Below are 15,523 nucleotides of genomic sequence, written 5' to 3'. Positions count from 1 at the left end.
ACTGCGCTACCACCCAACCCCCCACACTTCTTTATTATTATTTTGCCTCCAGGGTTATTGCTGGGGCAAAGTGCCTGCACTACAAATCCACTGCTCCTGGAGGCAATTTTTTCAACATGTTGTTGCCCTTGCCCTTGTTGTTATTGTTGTTGGATAGGACAGAGAAAAATGGAGAGAGGAGGGGAAGACAGAGAGGGGGAGAGAAAGATAGGCACCTGCAGACCTGCTTCACCGCCTGTGAAGCGACCCCCCTGCAGGTGGGTAGCAGTGGCCGCCATGCAAGCCACCACTATTGCACCACCACCTGACCCCCCCCCAGCAGAAATTTCTATCTGATTTATCACAAGACCATTTCTACCTATAAGCATGCTACTCACAATAAAGAAATATAAAGGGGGATGGGCAGTGGCACACCAGGTTAAGCACACATAGTATGAAGTGCAAGGACCTGTGCAAGGATCCTGGTTCTAGCCCCCAGCTTCCCACCCTGCAGGGGTTTTCTTCACAAGTGGTGAAATAGGTCCGCAGGTCTCTCTCTTTTTCTCTATCTCTCTCTCTCCCTCTCTTTCTTCCTCTTCCTTCTCAATTTCTCTCTGTCCTATCCAATAACAATGAAAAATGGCCACCAGAAGCAGTGGATTCATAGTGCAGGCAGCAAGCCCCAGCAGTAACCCTGGAGGCAAAAAAAAAAAGGAAAGAAAGATGACCATTAAGCACTGGAAAAAAAAATGCCCAGGAGTTGGGCGGTAGTGCAGTGGTTTAAGCACACATGGTACACAGCGTAAGGATCCTGGTTCGAGCCCCCGACTCCCCCATTGTCAGGGGAGCCGCTTCACAAGTGGTAAAGCAGGTCTGTAGGTGTCTTATCTTTCTCTTCCCCTCTCTGTCTTCCCCTCCTCTCTCCATTTCTCTCTGTCCTATCCAACAACGACATTAATAATAGAAGTCCAATGTGCTATCCATTGTGCGACAGAGCCACCTAACGACATCAATAATAACTACAACAATAAAACAACAAGGGCAACAAAAGGGAATAAATAAATATTTAAAAAATGCCCAAGTTTGCTAGTAATCAAAGAGATATAAATTAAATTAATGTTATGCAATTTTTACCTACCAGATGGACAGTTTTGCTGAGGTGACTAACTAGCTGATTGATCACTCTAGGTTTTCTTTATCTCACTTTTCCCACCTCTGGAAATTAAATCATTCAAAGGTTAGAGTATAAATCATCACAATGAATTTCAAGATCATTAAAGAGTATAATTTTTCTGGAATTTCTGAACTGTCAAAGTCGAATCAAATTTTTGTGTAGTTCCAGATCTAAGACTTTTAGTGAGTTTTGCCTTCCAACGATGATTGGGAATCAGTATTATTGAGGGAAATAGGAAGAATTGGCACGTCTCCAAGTCCAAGCCTTTTCAGATGCCAATTATTTCTGACTGGGAGTCTACCAAAAGTATTCAAAATAGGACCTATTCACCTCATCAGAGCTAAATGCTTTGGTTCTGATTATTCCTCAATGATTTTGCTTTTACTACATTTTCTATAAAGCAACATTTCATTTAGAATAGGAAGCCTGCATTTTGCAATAATGCATTCATGGAGTTACTACAAGAGTGGCCCTTTGTTTTTACTAAAATCAGAGCCTGACATATTATAAAAGCCTGGCATATATAATAAAATCACGATTCTCCCTTAAGTTAAATGCATTCAACTGTATTTCTTTAACATCTTAAAATGGAGAGAAAACAGGAGTTTCATATCAACTTGCTTCATGAAGCTCTCTTCAAGTGATGGTGTCTAGCCAGTAGTTCTTTGAAGTCCTATGTGGTCATCTTTTTTGTTTTGTTTTGTTTTGTTATTATTGTATTAAGAAAGAGAAATTGAGAGGGGAAGGAGAGACAGACACCTGCAGCACTGCTTCACCAGTTGTGAACCTTTCCCCCTTGCAGGTGGGGACCAAGGGCTTGTACCTGCATCCTTGCACATTGTAATGTGTGCACTGAACCAAGTGTGTCACCGCCTGGCCCTATGTGGTCATCTTTTGATCTTTCAGGGTTAGCCTGCAGGGAATGCAGTGTAGCCAGCTGCTACATGTTTCCCAGGCCACAGCACACACGAGTGCACACCATCTCCTTGTCTCAGTGCCGCCACTGTCCACCATGCCACTTCTCTCTGACAGTACTCCTATCCATTACAGCTTTTAGAATGGGGAGAGATGTTAACAAGAATATGATTTAGTTTAATTCCATCATTTTTGTTTATGTTTTTGCCTATGTATAACAAATTATAATAATTTCAACTAAATTCCCAGTTGACAGGAAACAATATGGTCTAAAGTAAGTCTTTGTTCCCCAAAACTATTCATTTCACATAAAAGCCCCTGTCTATATACAGAATATAAAACGGGGGTTGGGGGTAGATAGCATAATGGTGATGCAAATAGCACTCTCGTGCCTGAGGCACCAAAGTCCCAGGTTCAATCCCCCATACCACCGTAAGCCAGAGCTGAGCAGTGCTCTGGTGTTTCTCTGTGTCTCTTTCTGCATTTCTCTCAAATATAAAATAAGTAAATTTTTTTTTTCCTCCAGGGTTATTGCTGGGCTCGGTGCCTGCACCATGAATCCACCGCTCCTGGAGGCCATTTTTCCCCCTTTTTGTTGCCCTAGTTGTTGCAGCCTCGTTGCGGTTATTATTATTGCCATTGTTGACGTTGCTTTGTTGTTGGATAGGACAGAGAGAAATGGAGAGAGGAGGGGAAGACAGAGAGAGGGGGAGAGAAAGATAGACACCTGCAGACCTGCTTCACCGCCTGTGAAGCGACTCTCCTGCAGGTGGGGAGCCGGGGGCTCGAACCGGGATCCTTACGCTGGTCCCTGCGCTTTGCGCCACATGCGCTTAACCCACTGCGCCACCGCCTGACCCCCTGTAAATTTTTTTTTAAAAGATAGAATATAAAACAGTCACCAGTTGCTAGTGATGGGAGTTTTGGAGATCCTGGCAACATTTTGATTTCTTTGTCGCATCTCAAGTCTTTGGAAAGAACCTAAATGGGTCTAGGGAGAGCCCAGTGGTTTTTGCACCAGACTTTCATACAAAGGCCCTAGAGGTCCCATTTTTAATCCCCAGTGCCACAGTATGTCCGAGCTAAGCAGTACTATGGTCTCTCTCTCTCTCTCGTTAACATAAATTAAGTAAATTAAATATGCTTTTTTAAAAAACGGCTCAACAGTGCCACTCTTAGAGTTCAGTAAATGCTCCCTGCAATTTGGGGATATGTTTAACTGCACCAGAGAAACCTGAGTGAGGGCCTTGTTGGGGAAGTAGCACATTTCTCGGATTCATCACAGCAAAGGATAAGCACATATTTTTCTGTAGGAAATCAGTCATGTGAGAGAGCCAGCATGGAACTGCCCCGAGATTCTACCCACAGGACTCTCTGGTGTGCTTCCGTAGATTGCAGATACAGTAGCCAACAACCAGGTAGACTTACAGGTACGTGCTTCCTTCATAAGGGACTTGCAGGTGATAGCTTTCTAGTGATGTGGGATTTATGAAGAACTCACAAAATCTACAGAAGTGCCCAGGAAAGAAGGAGCTGGTTGAAAATCCTCTCTGAAATCATAGAAGATGACATCACCTCACCCCAGCAGTGATAGTTGGGTCTAAATTTTTCTGCTTCCCTTCTTTTTCTTTTCTAGAACCTAGATTGGCCAAAAACCAGGATTGAGAAGATGGGGGAGAAGAAACACTACGTGGGGACAGAGACTGCCTTTCTGCTTCCCCCTGTTGCAGGTTTGTCACTGCAACAGGTCACATCTGGGGGTGGGGGAGAAGCCACACTGAGTTATGGGATTATAGATTTTTATTATTGAATTGTCCTTTGTGAGCCTGCAGTGACTGAAAGACTTTTTATTATCTAGGAATGGTCTGAAATGGCTAAGCACTGGCATGAGATGTTACAGGGGTGGGGCACTAGTACCTCAGAGTGAATTTAGGGGGAGGTGTTGGCAGGAATGACCTCTCTCTCTCTTTGCTAGTTCATTTTCTTTGATTGTCTATACTACACATATGGATGCAACTACATGGTACTTGTCTTTCACTTCCTTATTTTACTTTATTTTACTTTTCAGGGGAGAGTGCAAACAGTCCCCCACTACCACAGAATGTGGTCAAATTTCCCACAATGGAGAAATCACAAGGAAACATCCAGAGTGCAGTGGATAAGGGGAAAACCACCTTAGTGATCATGGTATTTCTCCTGTCAGGTACAAATTTGCACTTGCTCATTTTGTTTTGCATAGTTACCTTGAGTTCCATCTACTTTATCCCAACAGGCGAGATTTCATCTTTTTGTTGTTGTTTGTTTAATGGCAGAACTGTACCCCATTGAGTAAATACCCTAGAACTTCATGCTCAGTCATCTGTTGGTAGGCATTTAGTTTAATTTCTTGTTTTTTCTATTGTGAATAGTTACTATTGTAACATAAGGCTATTTATTTATTTATTTATTATTATTATTTTACCTGAGCAGTGCTCAATTCTGGTTTATGGTGGTGTTAGGGATTGAATCTGGTACGTTATAGCTATAGACTTGAAGAAAGTCTTTATATATTATATGCATATATATACATTATGATATTTGGTTATTTATTTATTCTTTTTTTTTTTTTTTTTTTACCAGAGTACTTATAGTGGTGCTGGGGATTGAACCTGGTACCTGTTGACTCATGTGCAAAAATATTTTTGCATAACTTATATTATCTCCCCGGCCTCCCCATATATTCTTTCAAATTAGTGTTTATATGTCCTTCACATCATTGTCTAGGAGTTATATACCTTTCTTTCTTTCTTTCTTTCTTTCTTTCTTTCTTTCTTTCTTTCTTCCTTCCTTCCTTCCTTCCTTCCTTCCTTTCTTTTTTTTTTTTTTTACCAGAGCATTACTCAGCTCTGGTTTATGGTGGTACAGGGGATTGAACCTGGGACTTTGGAGCCTCTGGAATGAGAGTCTCTTTGCATAACCATTATGCTATGTACCCCTGCCTTTCTTTCTTTTTTACTTTCTTCTTTCTTTCTTTCTTTCTTTCTTTCTTTCTTTCTTTCTTTCTTTCTTTTTAATGAGAGCACTGCTCAGCTCTGGCTTATAGTGGTGCTGGGGGTTGAACCTGTGACTTTGGAGTCTCAGGCATGAGTGTCTGTTTACATAATCATTATGCTATCTACCCCTTCTGTATTTTCATTTTTAAAACCATCAATAGAGTCTGGGGGTAGTGCAGTGGGTTAAGCGCTAAGCGTAGGTGGTGCAAAGTATAAGGACTGGTGTAAGGATCCTGGTTCAAGGCCCTCGCTCCCCATCTGCAGGGTATTTGCTTTACAAGAGGTGAAGCAGGTCTGCAGGTTTCTCTTTCTCTCCCCATCTCTGTTGTTAGGACAGAGAGAAATGGAGAGAGGAGGGGAAGACAGAGGAGGAGAGAAAGAAAGACACCTGCAGACCTGCTTCACCGCCTGTGAAGTGACTCACCTGCAGGTGGGGAGCCAGGGGCTTGAACCAGGATCCTCAAGCTGGTCCTTGTGCTTTGCACCACATGCGCTTAACCTGCTGCGCTACCGCCAGCTCCCAGGATTTAACCATATATTTTAGCATGTTTGGACATGCCCATGTGAACTTCTGATTCTAAAACTATCAAGCACATTAATTCAGTTAACTTGGTTTAGTGGGGAGGAAAAAACTCTCAAATTTGTTAATTGACTCACATGCAGGTGATTTATTTCTCAAGTATAAATAGAAGTTGTTATGTGAATTATTTCATTTTATCTTTCCTTGAAATTTTGTTTTACTCACTGAATCATTTGTATACAAATACTGTATTAGTCTTCATCTCTCCTGCAAGTGATATACATTTAATTTTAAATCACTTTATTTATCTCTCTTTTTTTAAAGTTTATTATCTATTGTTGCCCTTGTTTTATTGTTGTAGTTATTATTGTCATCGTTGTTGGATAGGACAGAGTGAAATGGAGAGAGGAGGGGAAGACAGAGGGGAGAGAAAGACAGACACCCTGTAGACCTGCTTCACCACCTGTGAAGCTACTCCTCTGCAGGTGGGGAGCTGGAGGCTTGAACCAGAATCCTTCAGCCTGTCTTTGCACTTTGCTCCACTTGTGCTTAACCCATTGCGCTACTGCCCAACTCCCCGTCTCTTAAAAGGTATAATTTTTGTTTGTACAATTCTTGAAGAGGTGTTTCATGTCATTCATGCTTTTTCATTCTTTGGTAGATTTTAACTATCTTGTATCTTTACTAATATACTGAGAGGTATGCCTGTAAAATAATAATAATCATTATTGTTGCTACGTGTTTCCATTTCCCACTGACACCCTCTAAGTGTTTTGACCTCTCCAGATGACCTTTCTTCTTTCCTTTTCAGTCCTCTGAGTGAGGGCATTTGCTAGGTTAGTTCTGTTTTTCTCTATTTGTATTCTCATCCTCAGAGATTTCAGTTTGATTTCATTATTTCAGTTCCTACTCCCCCCTCCACCCAGTCAAGCCAGTGCCTCACATGGGTGATTTCAGTGCCTCTGGGCTGCTTTTTCATTCAGATAGAGACACACAGAGAGGCAGACAGATGTCATACACTGGCATTTGCCCCTGTGCCATGGCACTCACATTTGCCTGGGCTCAAGCCTGGGTCACATGCATGGCAGGACATGTACATGCCCTAGCTGGGGAGCTCTTTCTCCAACCCTCAGTCTCCTCTCCATGATAAAGGAAGCCCAGTCTCCTGCCATTGGCCTTCCTGTGCATCTCTAACTAGTCCAGACAAGTCCTCAGAATGTTTTACTGCTCCTTGAAATGCAACATGTTTATAAACCAAACTTATTCTCTTCACCAGCTAACTCCCCAGGATCTCTTTCTCTTCCTCTCTCTCTCTTTCATCATTCTCTCAGTCATTCTCCAAACCATTAGGTTCTCTCTCTCTCTTTTTATTTCTTTATTGGGGGATTAATGGTTTACAGTTGACAGTAAAATATAATAGTTTGTACAAACATAATGTTTTCCAGTTAAAATCAGGTTATGTTTTATGTCTTTCTCTTCCTGGCCAGGCAGCCACCAAGCACCATATCTTCTATAGATGCTGCATTTGTCTTATTCCTTCTTCTCTGCTCTGCAAGTGCCCCCATTACCAAATGTGGTGCTGTAGCAATGACCTTCCTCCTCTTCCTTCTCCTCCCCCTCCTTTTCTTTTTAAAGATAGATATTGAATTTAAGAACTTATATTTTGGGACCAGGTGGTGGTGCACTTGGCTGAGCGCACATGTTATAGTGTGCAAGGACCCAGGTTCAAGCCCCTGGTCCCCACCTGCAGGGGGAAAGTTTCACAAGTGGTGAAGCAGTGCTGCAGATGTCTCTCTGTCTCTCACCCTCTCTATCTCCCCCTTCCTCTCAATTTCTGGCTATCTCTGTTCAATAAATAAATAAAGATACTTAAAAAAAGAGAACTTATATTTTTAAATGATCTTATTTAGTTATTGGATAGAGACAGCCAGAAATCGAGACGGAAGAGGGAGAAAGACAGAGACACCTGTAGCACTGCTTTTACCACTTGGAAAGCTTTCCTCCTGCAAGTGGAGAGCAGTGGATCAAACCCACTCAACCAGGTGCACCTCCACCCAGCCACTAGAAATTACTTTATAATGAGTCTCCCAACCTTCTGAATCTCTTCTTTCTCATTTATTCCATATTAGTAACCTTCTTAGTACTTTACTGTAAAAAAAATCAGGACATTTATTCATTTATTCCATATTAGTAACCTTCTTAGTACTTTACTGCAAAACAAAAGGGGTAGTTGGGCTGTGGTGCAGCGGGTTAAGTGCACATGGCGTGAAGCGCAAGGACCCCGCATAAGAATCCTGGTTTGAGCCTCTGGCTCCCCACCTGCAGGGGAGTCGCTTCACAGGTGGTGAAGCAGGTCTGCAGGTGTCTGTCTTTCTCTCCCCCTCTGTCTTCCCCTCCTCTCTCCACTTCTCGCTGTCCTACCCAATAGTAATGACATCGATAACCACAACAATGTTAAACAACAAGGGCAACATAAGGGAAAATTAAAAAAAAAGAAGAAAGAAAGAAATCTGGACCTTGCTCCCCAAGGGGTCACTAAAGTGGAGGGTGTTCTGCAGGGGCAGAGCCCAGGGCCTGCCCAGCCCCTCCACTTTGATAACCCCTTGGGGAGCAATGTCCTGATAAACAGTTAAAATTCATCTAAAATAAAATCCCCCTGGTCAGCCTCCACAGACTGGAGACTTCCCAGGCTGCACTGGATGAGTAGCTCTCAGAAAGGTCCCTCTTGAACATGACCCGGAGCTCTCAGCGGTCTTTGAGGGGTCCCTCAGCACCCCCTGGTATTAAGGATTTCTGCCAGCTTTTGTATCCACTTTGGAGTCTTCTCCTAGGATGGAGCCATGGAAACAAAAGAGGATTTAAGGGGAGGAAAAATCTGAGGAGACTTTTGTTTTATCTTTCTCTATTCAGAAGTTCTCTCTGAGTAAGCCTGGAGCTGTCTCACTTCTGATGACTGGTAAAATTGAAAGCACTTGACATTTAGTGGCTTACTTTGTCAGTTAACTTTTAATGTACATATTTCATCTCTCCAATACATGATTATTTTCTTGACATGAATGATATGCACGGTATATTTTAAGTTCAAGGACCATATACCTGAAACGCTAGCATTATTACATAGGCTGTGAAAATATAACTATACTTATAGGGAGATGAGGTTTATACTTGAATGTGGAGCACTTGTGACTAGTGTAATAACCATCAAGATATTAAGTTTGGGATTGGGTGGTGGCACACCTGGTTGGGCATACATGTTACAATGTACAAGGACCCAGGTTCGAGCCCCTGGTCTCCACCTGCAGGGGGAAAGCTTTACAAGTGGTGAGGCAGTGTTTCAGGTGTCTCTCTGTCTCCCTCTCTATCACCCACCTCCCTCTCAATTTCTGGCTGTCTCTATCCTATAAGTAAATAAAGATAATAAAAAAAATAAATAAAAAGAATAAAATAAAAAGAACAAAATAAAAAGGTATTAGGTAGTCCGGGAGGTGGTGCAGTGGATAAAGTGCTTGACTCTCAAGCGTGAGGTCCTGAGTGCAAGCCCCAGCAGCACATGTACCAGAGTGATGTCTGGTTCTTTCTCTCTCTCTTCCTATCTTTCTCATCAATAAATAAATAAAATCTTTTTTAAAATTTATTTCTCTATTGGGGAATTAATGTTTTACATTCAATAGTAAATACATGTACCAGAGTGATGTCTGGTTCTTTCTCTCTCCTCCTATCTTTCTCATCAATAAATAAATAAAATCTTTAAAAAATTTCTCATCAATAAATAAATAAAATCTTTAAAAAAAAAAAGATATTGGGGCCAGGTGGTGGCACACCTGGTTGAACACACATGTTACAATGAACAAGGACCCAGGTTTGAATCCCTGGTCCCCATCTGCAGGGGGAAAGCTTCACAAGTGGTGAAGCAGTGCTGTAGGTGTCTCTCTGTCTCTCTTTCTCTCTATCCCACCTTTCCTTCTCAATTTCTGACTGTCTCTATCCAATAAATAAAGATAATTAAAAAAAAGATATTAGGTTTATAAATCTTCCTTGTTGGGGGGCAAATGATGGCACTCCCCATAGAGCACACATGCAGTAGGATCCAGGTTCGAGCTCCTGATCCCCATTCACCTGCAGGGGGCAAGCTTCACAAGCAATGAAGCAATGATTGTAGGTGTCTCTGTCTGTGTATTCACTTTCCCTCTCAATTTCTGTATGTCTCTATCAAAAGGAAGAAAATCCTTTTTGTTAATGTATTTAAGTTTGTTTTCTAATAAAGGTATTTTGTAAGGTGATATTACTTGGCATCTGAGTTGAAAATGTAACTTTTTAAAATATTTATTTATTTATTCCCTTTTCTTGCCCTTGTTGTTTTATTGTTGTAATTATTATTGTTGTCATTGTTGGATAGGACAGAGAGAAATGGAGAGAGGAGGGGAAGGCAGGGGGAGAGAAAAATAGACACCTGCAGACCTGCTTCACCGCTTCTGAAGTGACCCCCCTGCAGGTGGGGAATTTAACTATTTTTTATGTTTTACTGAATTTAATGAGAAAACTAAGTCAAAACATGGAAATCAAATATAGTAAGTCTCAACTTATTAATAATTTATTTTGACAAGTGCTTTAATTATTTAAAGGTTTTAAATTTTTGCTTGTCTTAGTTATTGATTACAACATGCTGTAGGCATTAGCAAATGTGTTGAAGAGTGCTTTGTTAAAGGAGGCAGCATCTGAACAATAATATCATCGTAATGCTGCCATTTACTTCTTGCTGACAGGTGGGTCAGCTTGTGAGGATAACTGTTAGGTGAGCGGAGTAACCACTGTACTACAGAAACAGATTTGTGAGCATGAGTATAAGAAACATTCAGGGAGGTGGAGCTCTTTTTTCCATTTTATAAATTAAAAATTTATAAATATTTCAATATTTCCATGTTATAAATTAAAAATAAATAAAAAGAAGAAAAAAAGAAACATTCAGGAATAGTGTCTATGCAGTTGATACAGGATGTCACTGTAGTTGTCTTTTCAGTTATTTGTGCTGCTATGTTTTTTCAGTATTTCTCAAAACCTCAGCAGTCCTCTAAGGTTTGGAGTTCATTCTTGAGCTTAAAATAACATCTTTATGTGCACTTAGTGCTGTGCACCCAAATTTCTTAAGAGCTTACCTACTTAGTCTTTAACAGCATCACTTTAGCATGATGCTCCATTATATCCTAAATACTCAAACCTCTTTTCTTTCTACTTCTGTGTGGACATTTTTCAGAAGCACTTCATTATTTGAATAGTAATGCAACAATCTGACATTTATTTATTTATTATTTTTTAACCAGAGCACTCATTAGCTCCGGTTTATGGTGGTGCAGGGGGATTGAACCTGGAACTTTGGAGCCTCAGGCACCACAGTCTGTTTGCATAACCATTATGCTACCTACTCCCTGTAATGCAACAATCTACAGTGTAGATTTTACATGTAACAGCTCTTTGTACAGAACCCATCTTTGTTAGACATTTTCCTCTTTGTCATTTTATTTACTTTTTTGTTAAGATTTGTTTGTTTATTGATGAGCAAGAGAGAACCAGAGCATCACTCTGGTATATGCAGTACCCGGGATCAAACTCAGGACCTCAGCCTTTTGCAGTTCCTGTGTTCTACCACTGCACCACCTCCTAGGCTGTAAACCTCAATAGAGGCTCGTTATTCCTTGGTGAAAATGAGATTAGTGCATTAAGGCATTCTCCAAGTTTGTTGTCAGGCTTTGACAGAAGAATCAAGTGTTATTTATTTATTTATTATTTTTAGATAGGGACAGAAAAGTAGAGAATGTGACTATCTTCTCCTGGAAACTTGTTTCCCTGGAACATCACCCCACTCACTTTTTTTTTTTTTCTTTAGATAGAAACAGAGGCAGAGAAAGAGTGAAATGTGACAGCACTGAAGCTTCCCTCATTGTGGCTGGCCTCAAACCTGGGTCTCACACATGACAAAGCAACACACTAGCCCAGCAGGCATTACTTATTCAGCTGTGCATTGCAGACCACCTGTAGGAGAATCCACTGAGTGAGGATGTATTGCTAGTTAACACTGTGATTAGATTGTCTCATGCTGGGAAACTTCCTAGAAAGTCAAAGCTTTTAGTATTGTTCATGGTAGAGATACATTTCACAAGTGTAAATATCCCGGTAACTAGAGAGATGTAATCTACTGAGGTATTAAGATTTTGCAATTAATGTCTCATTTCATCTGTGTTGCATTTATGTGATAACAGCATGACTTACTTAGCACTTGATGTCTGTCCAGTTTCTCTCCAATGAGTCTTCCTGGTTTGCTGAAGGCAAAAATGATAAAACATAGTTTTATCTTTTCCTGATTCTTTTGTTTTAAATCAGAACACTGGGAGGGACGGGTGGTGGTGCACTGGGTTAAGTGCACATAGTACTAAGTACAAGGACCCGTGCAATGATCCCGGTTCAAACTCCCTGGCTCCCCACATGCAGGGGGAATCACTTCACAAGTGCTGAAGCAGGTGTCTGTCCTTCTCTTTCCCCCTCTCTATCTTCCCCTGCCCTCTCAATTTCTCTCTGTCCTATCCAATAAAACGGAAAGAGTGGATTCGTAGTGCTGGCACTGAGCCCCAGTGATAACCCTAAAGGGAAAAAAAATTCAGAACACTGCTCAGCTGTGATTTATTGTGTTACTAGGGAATTGAACCTGGAACCCCTAGGGCCTCAGACATGGAAGTCTTCTTGCATAACTAGTATGTTGTTCCTACCCTTTTCTAGACTACTTTGGGGCCTTTTTTTTTGTTTTCAAACCTTTTAAGCAGGGTCATTTTCAAGCTTTTGTGGAAGTAGAAAGAGTAATTAGTGGATTACATATATCTATCCCTCATCCAGCTTCAGCAGTTGCCAATGTTTTACTGAACGCAGCGCCTTAGACTGCTTGGCCATCCTGACACGTCAGTGTTTTACTATTCTTGCTTCATCTAGCCATTCCTCTTCACATTTTTGTTGGCATGTTTAAAAGCAAGTCTAATATGTCATATCTTAGTACCTGTCAATATTTTAGAAAGTTCCCTGAGTGATCAACAACAGCTAGGTTTAAAAAAATTAAACTAATTTTATTAGTTATTAATGAGAAGAGAGGGGAGAGAGAGCGAACTCCAGAGTATCATGGTGGCACACGGTATGCTGAGGGTCAGCATCAGGACCGCATGCTTGAGAGTTCAGTACTTTATCCACTGAGCTGCATTGGAGCTGCCAAAAGCTACATTTCTGTAAGATGTGTGGGATCATGAGTTCAAATGTGTAGGTAGGCCATTTGTTTCTTCTGCTATTAATTAGTGAAGACTTTGGGATTTTTCTGCAGAATGGCCCAGCATTTAAATGCATACTGTTGGCAAGTAGAGGGTCTTAAGTCCTGTTGGGACTTGGCATAAGTGGACCATCTTGAGTCTTTTTAAAGAAAATTGTGTGTGTGTGTGTGTGTGTGTGTATTTAGTATCATATCAAAAGATGAAATATTCCATTCACCAGAGATATGTGACAGTTTGTTTTTTAAAAATCCATTTATTTAGATCAGAGGATAGATAACATAATGGTTATGCAAAGAGACTTTCATGCCTGAAACTCCAAAGTCCTAGGTTCACTCCCCCACATCACCATAAGCCAGGGCTGAGCAGTGCTCTGGTAAAAAAAAAAAAAAAAAAAATCCATGTATTTATATATGATAGGAAGATAGAGAACTCAAATATCACTCTGGCACATTTGGTGCTGGGGATTTATCTCAGGACCTTATGCTATATGTCCAGCACTTTACCCCCTGCACTTCTGGATCATGACTTGTGACCATTTAAAACTGTTAGGTGCCTAATATCAGTAACTGAAAGTACAGGAAGCAAATATTGACAAGGTATCCAAAGAAAAACTGGCAAAGCCCCTATCATACAGGAATTATTTAGTGCCTGTGTTCTCAAACTTGACATCCCAATCCATGTAGACTTGTTAAAACACAGATTGCTGGCCTCACCTCTAGGACATCTTGATTCAGTAGGTCTAGAGTAGAGTTGGAGAATTTCCACTTCTAACAAATTTTCAAGTATTACTGATGCTTCTCATTTGGGAACCATATTTTGAGAATTGTTGGGTTAAAAAAGTTTTCAATAATTGATAGATCAAACAGACAAAAATCAGTAAGAGAATATTTGGAAAGTACCATTAGCAAGATTGATTTAATGGACATATAGATCAGTTGAAAATACACATTATGGGGAGTTGGGCGGTAGCACAGTGGGTTAAGCGCACATGGTGCAGAGCTCAAGGACCGGCCTAAGGACCCCAGGCCTAAGGATCCCAGTTCGAGCCCCCGGCTCCCCACCTGCCGTGGGGTTGCTTCATAGGTGGTGAAGCAGATCTGCAGGTGTCACTCTTTCTCTCCTGTTCTCTACCCTCCCCATCTCTCTCCATTTCTCTCTGTCCTGTCCAACAACAACGACATCAGTAACAACAACAATAAAACAACAAAGGCAACAAAAGGAAATAAATATCAAAAAAATTTTTTTTTTTTTTTTTTCCTCCTCCAGGGTTATTGCTGGGCTCGGTGCCTGCACCATGAATCCACTGCTCCTGGAGGCCATTTTTCTTTTTTTTTCCCCCTTTTGTTGCCCTTGTTGTAGCTTCGTTGTGGTTATTATTATTGCCCTTGTTGACGCAATTCGTTGTTGGATAGGACAGAGAGAAATGGAGAGAGGAGGGGAAGACAGAGAAGGGGAGAGAAAGATAGACACCTGCAGACCTGCTTCACCGCCTGTGAAGCGACTCCCCTGCAGGTGGGGAGCCGGGGGCTCGAACCGGGATCCTTACGCCGGTCCCTGCGCTTTGCGCCACATGCGCTTAACCCACTGCGCCACCGCCCGACCCCCTCAAAAAAAATTTTTTTAAAGAAGAAAATACATATTATGTAGGGGAGTCAGGCGGTAGTTCAGTGGGTTAAGCGCAGGTGGCACAAAGCACAAGGACCGGTGTTAGGATCCCAGTTTGAGCTCCCAGCTCCCCACCTGCAGGGGAGTCGCTTCACAGGCAGTGAAGCAGGCCTGCAGGTGTCTATCTTTCTCTCCCCCTCTGTCTTCCTCTTCTCTGCATTTCTCTCTGTCTTATCCAACAACAGTGACATCAAATAACAACAACAATAATAACTACAACAAGGGCAACATAAGGGAATAAATATTTTTTTAAAAAGAAAGAAAATACACATTATGTTAAGACACATATGAAACATTTATGGAAAATGGCCACATACTAGATATTAAAGCTAGTCTAGGCAAACTTCACATTATTGGTATTTATAGAGACTATATTATCACTCAAGTTCAAAACCAAGAATGGGAAAATAACAAAAAAAAATTCATATTATGCTTGGAAAGACAAAGATATGACCTAACAATTCATGGTCAAGAGACCAGGGGTTCAAGCCCCTGCTCCCCAACTACATGAGCGGTGAAGCAGGTCTGCAGATGTCTTTCTCTCACCCTCTCTATCTTCCCCTCTTCTCTCAATAGCTTTCTATATTGTCAAATAAAAGCAAGGGCTGGGTGGTGATTCACCTGCTTGAGCACATGTTACGGTGTGCAAGGACCTGGGTTTGAGCCTGCAGGGGAAAACTTTGGGAGTGGTTAAGCAGGGCTACAGGTAGGTGTCTCTTGTCTCTCTCCTTTTTTTTTAACCAGAGCACTGATCAGCTCTGGTGTATGGTGGTGCAGGGGACTGAATCTGGGACTTGGGAGCCTCAGGCATGAGAGTCTCTTTGTGTAACTATTATGCTATCTACCCCTGTCCTCGCTCTCCCTATCACCCCCTTCCCTCTCAATTTCTGGCTGTCTATCCAATAAATAAAGATAAAAAAGAATTGTAAATATCAAA

At 41.4% G+C, this 15,523-nt stretch overlaps 1 protein-coding gene across 4 annotated transcripts in view; it reads left to right on the top strand.

Moving 5' to 3' along the window:
• SLC35F2 (solute carrier family 35 member F2) overlaps positions 1-15,523 on the top strand; it is a 99,068-nt gene that overhangs the window by 5,319 nt on the left and 78,226 nt on the right. The window contains exons 1-3 of one of the 4 annotated variants that reach the window (XM_060179800.1): positions 3,480-3,498; positions 3,705-3,798; positions 4,137-4,271. The gene's annotated coding sequence lies outside the window, so the exon portion shown is untranslated. Of the gene's footprint in view, positions 1-3,479; positions 3,499-3,704; positions 3,829-4,136; positions 4,272-15,523 lie in introns of those variants that run through there. The other 3 variants (XM_060179798.1, XM_060179801.1, XM_060179802.1) reach the window with 3 other exon arrangements.

Source organism: Erinaceus europaeus, chromosome 20 (genome assembly GCF_950295315.1).
Source record: "Erinaceus europaeus chromosome 20, mEriEur2.1, whole genome shotgun sequence".
Classification (NCBI taxonomy): domain Eukaryota; kingdom Metazoa; phylum Chordata; class Mammalia; order Eulipotyphla; family Erinaceidae; genus Erinaceus; species Erinaceus europaeus.
Note: the sequence above shows the minus strand (reverse complement) of the source record. Positions and strands in the feature narration are given on the sequence as shown.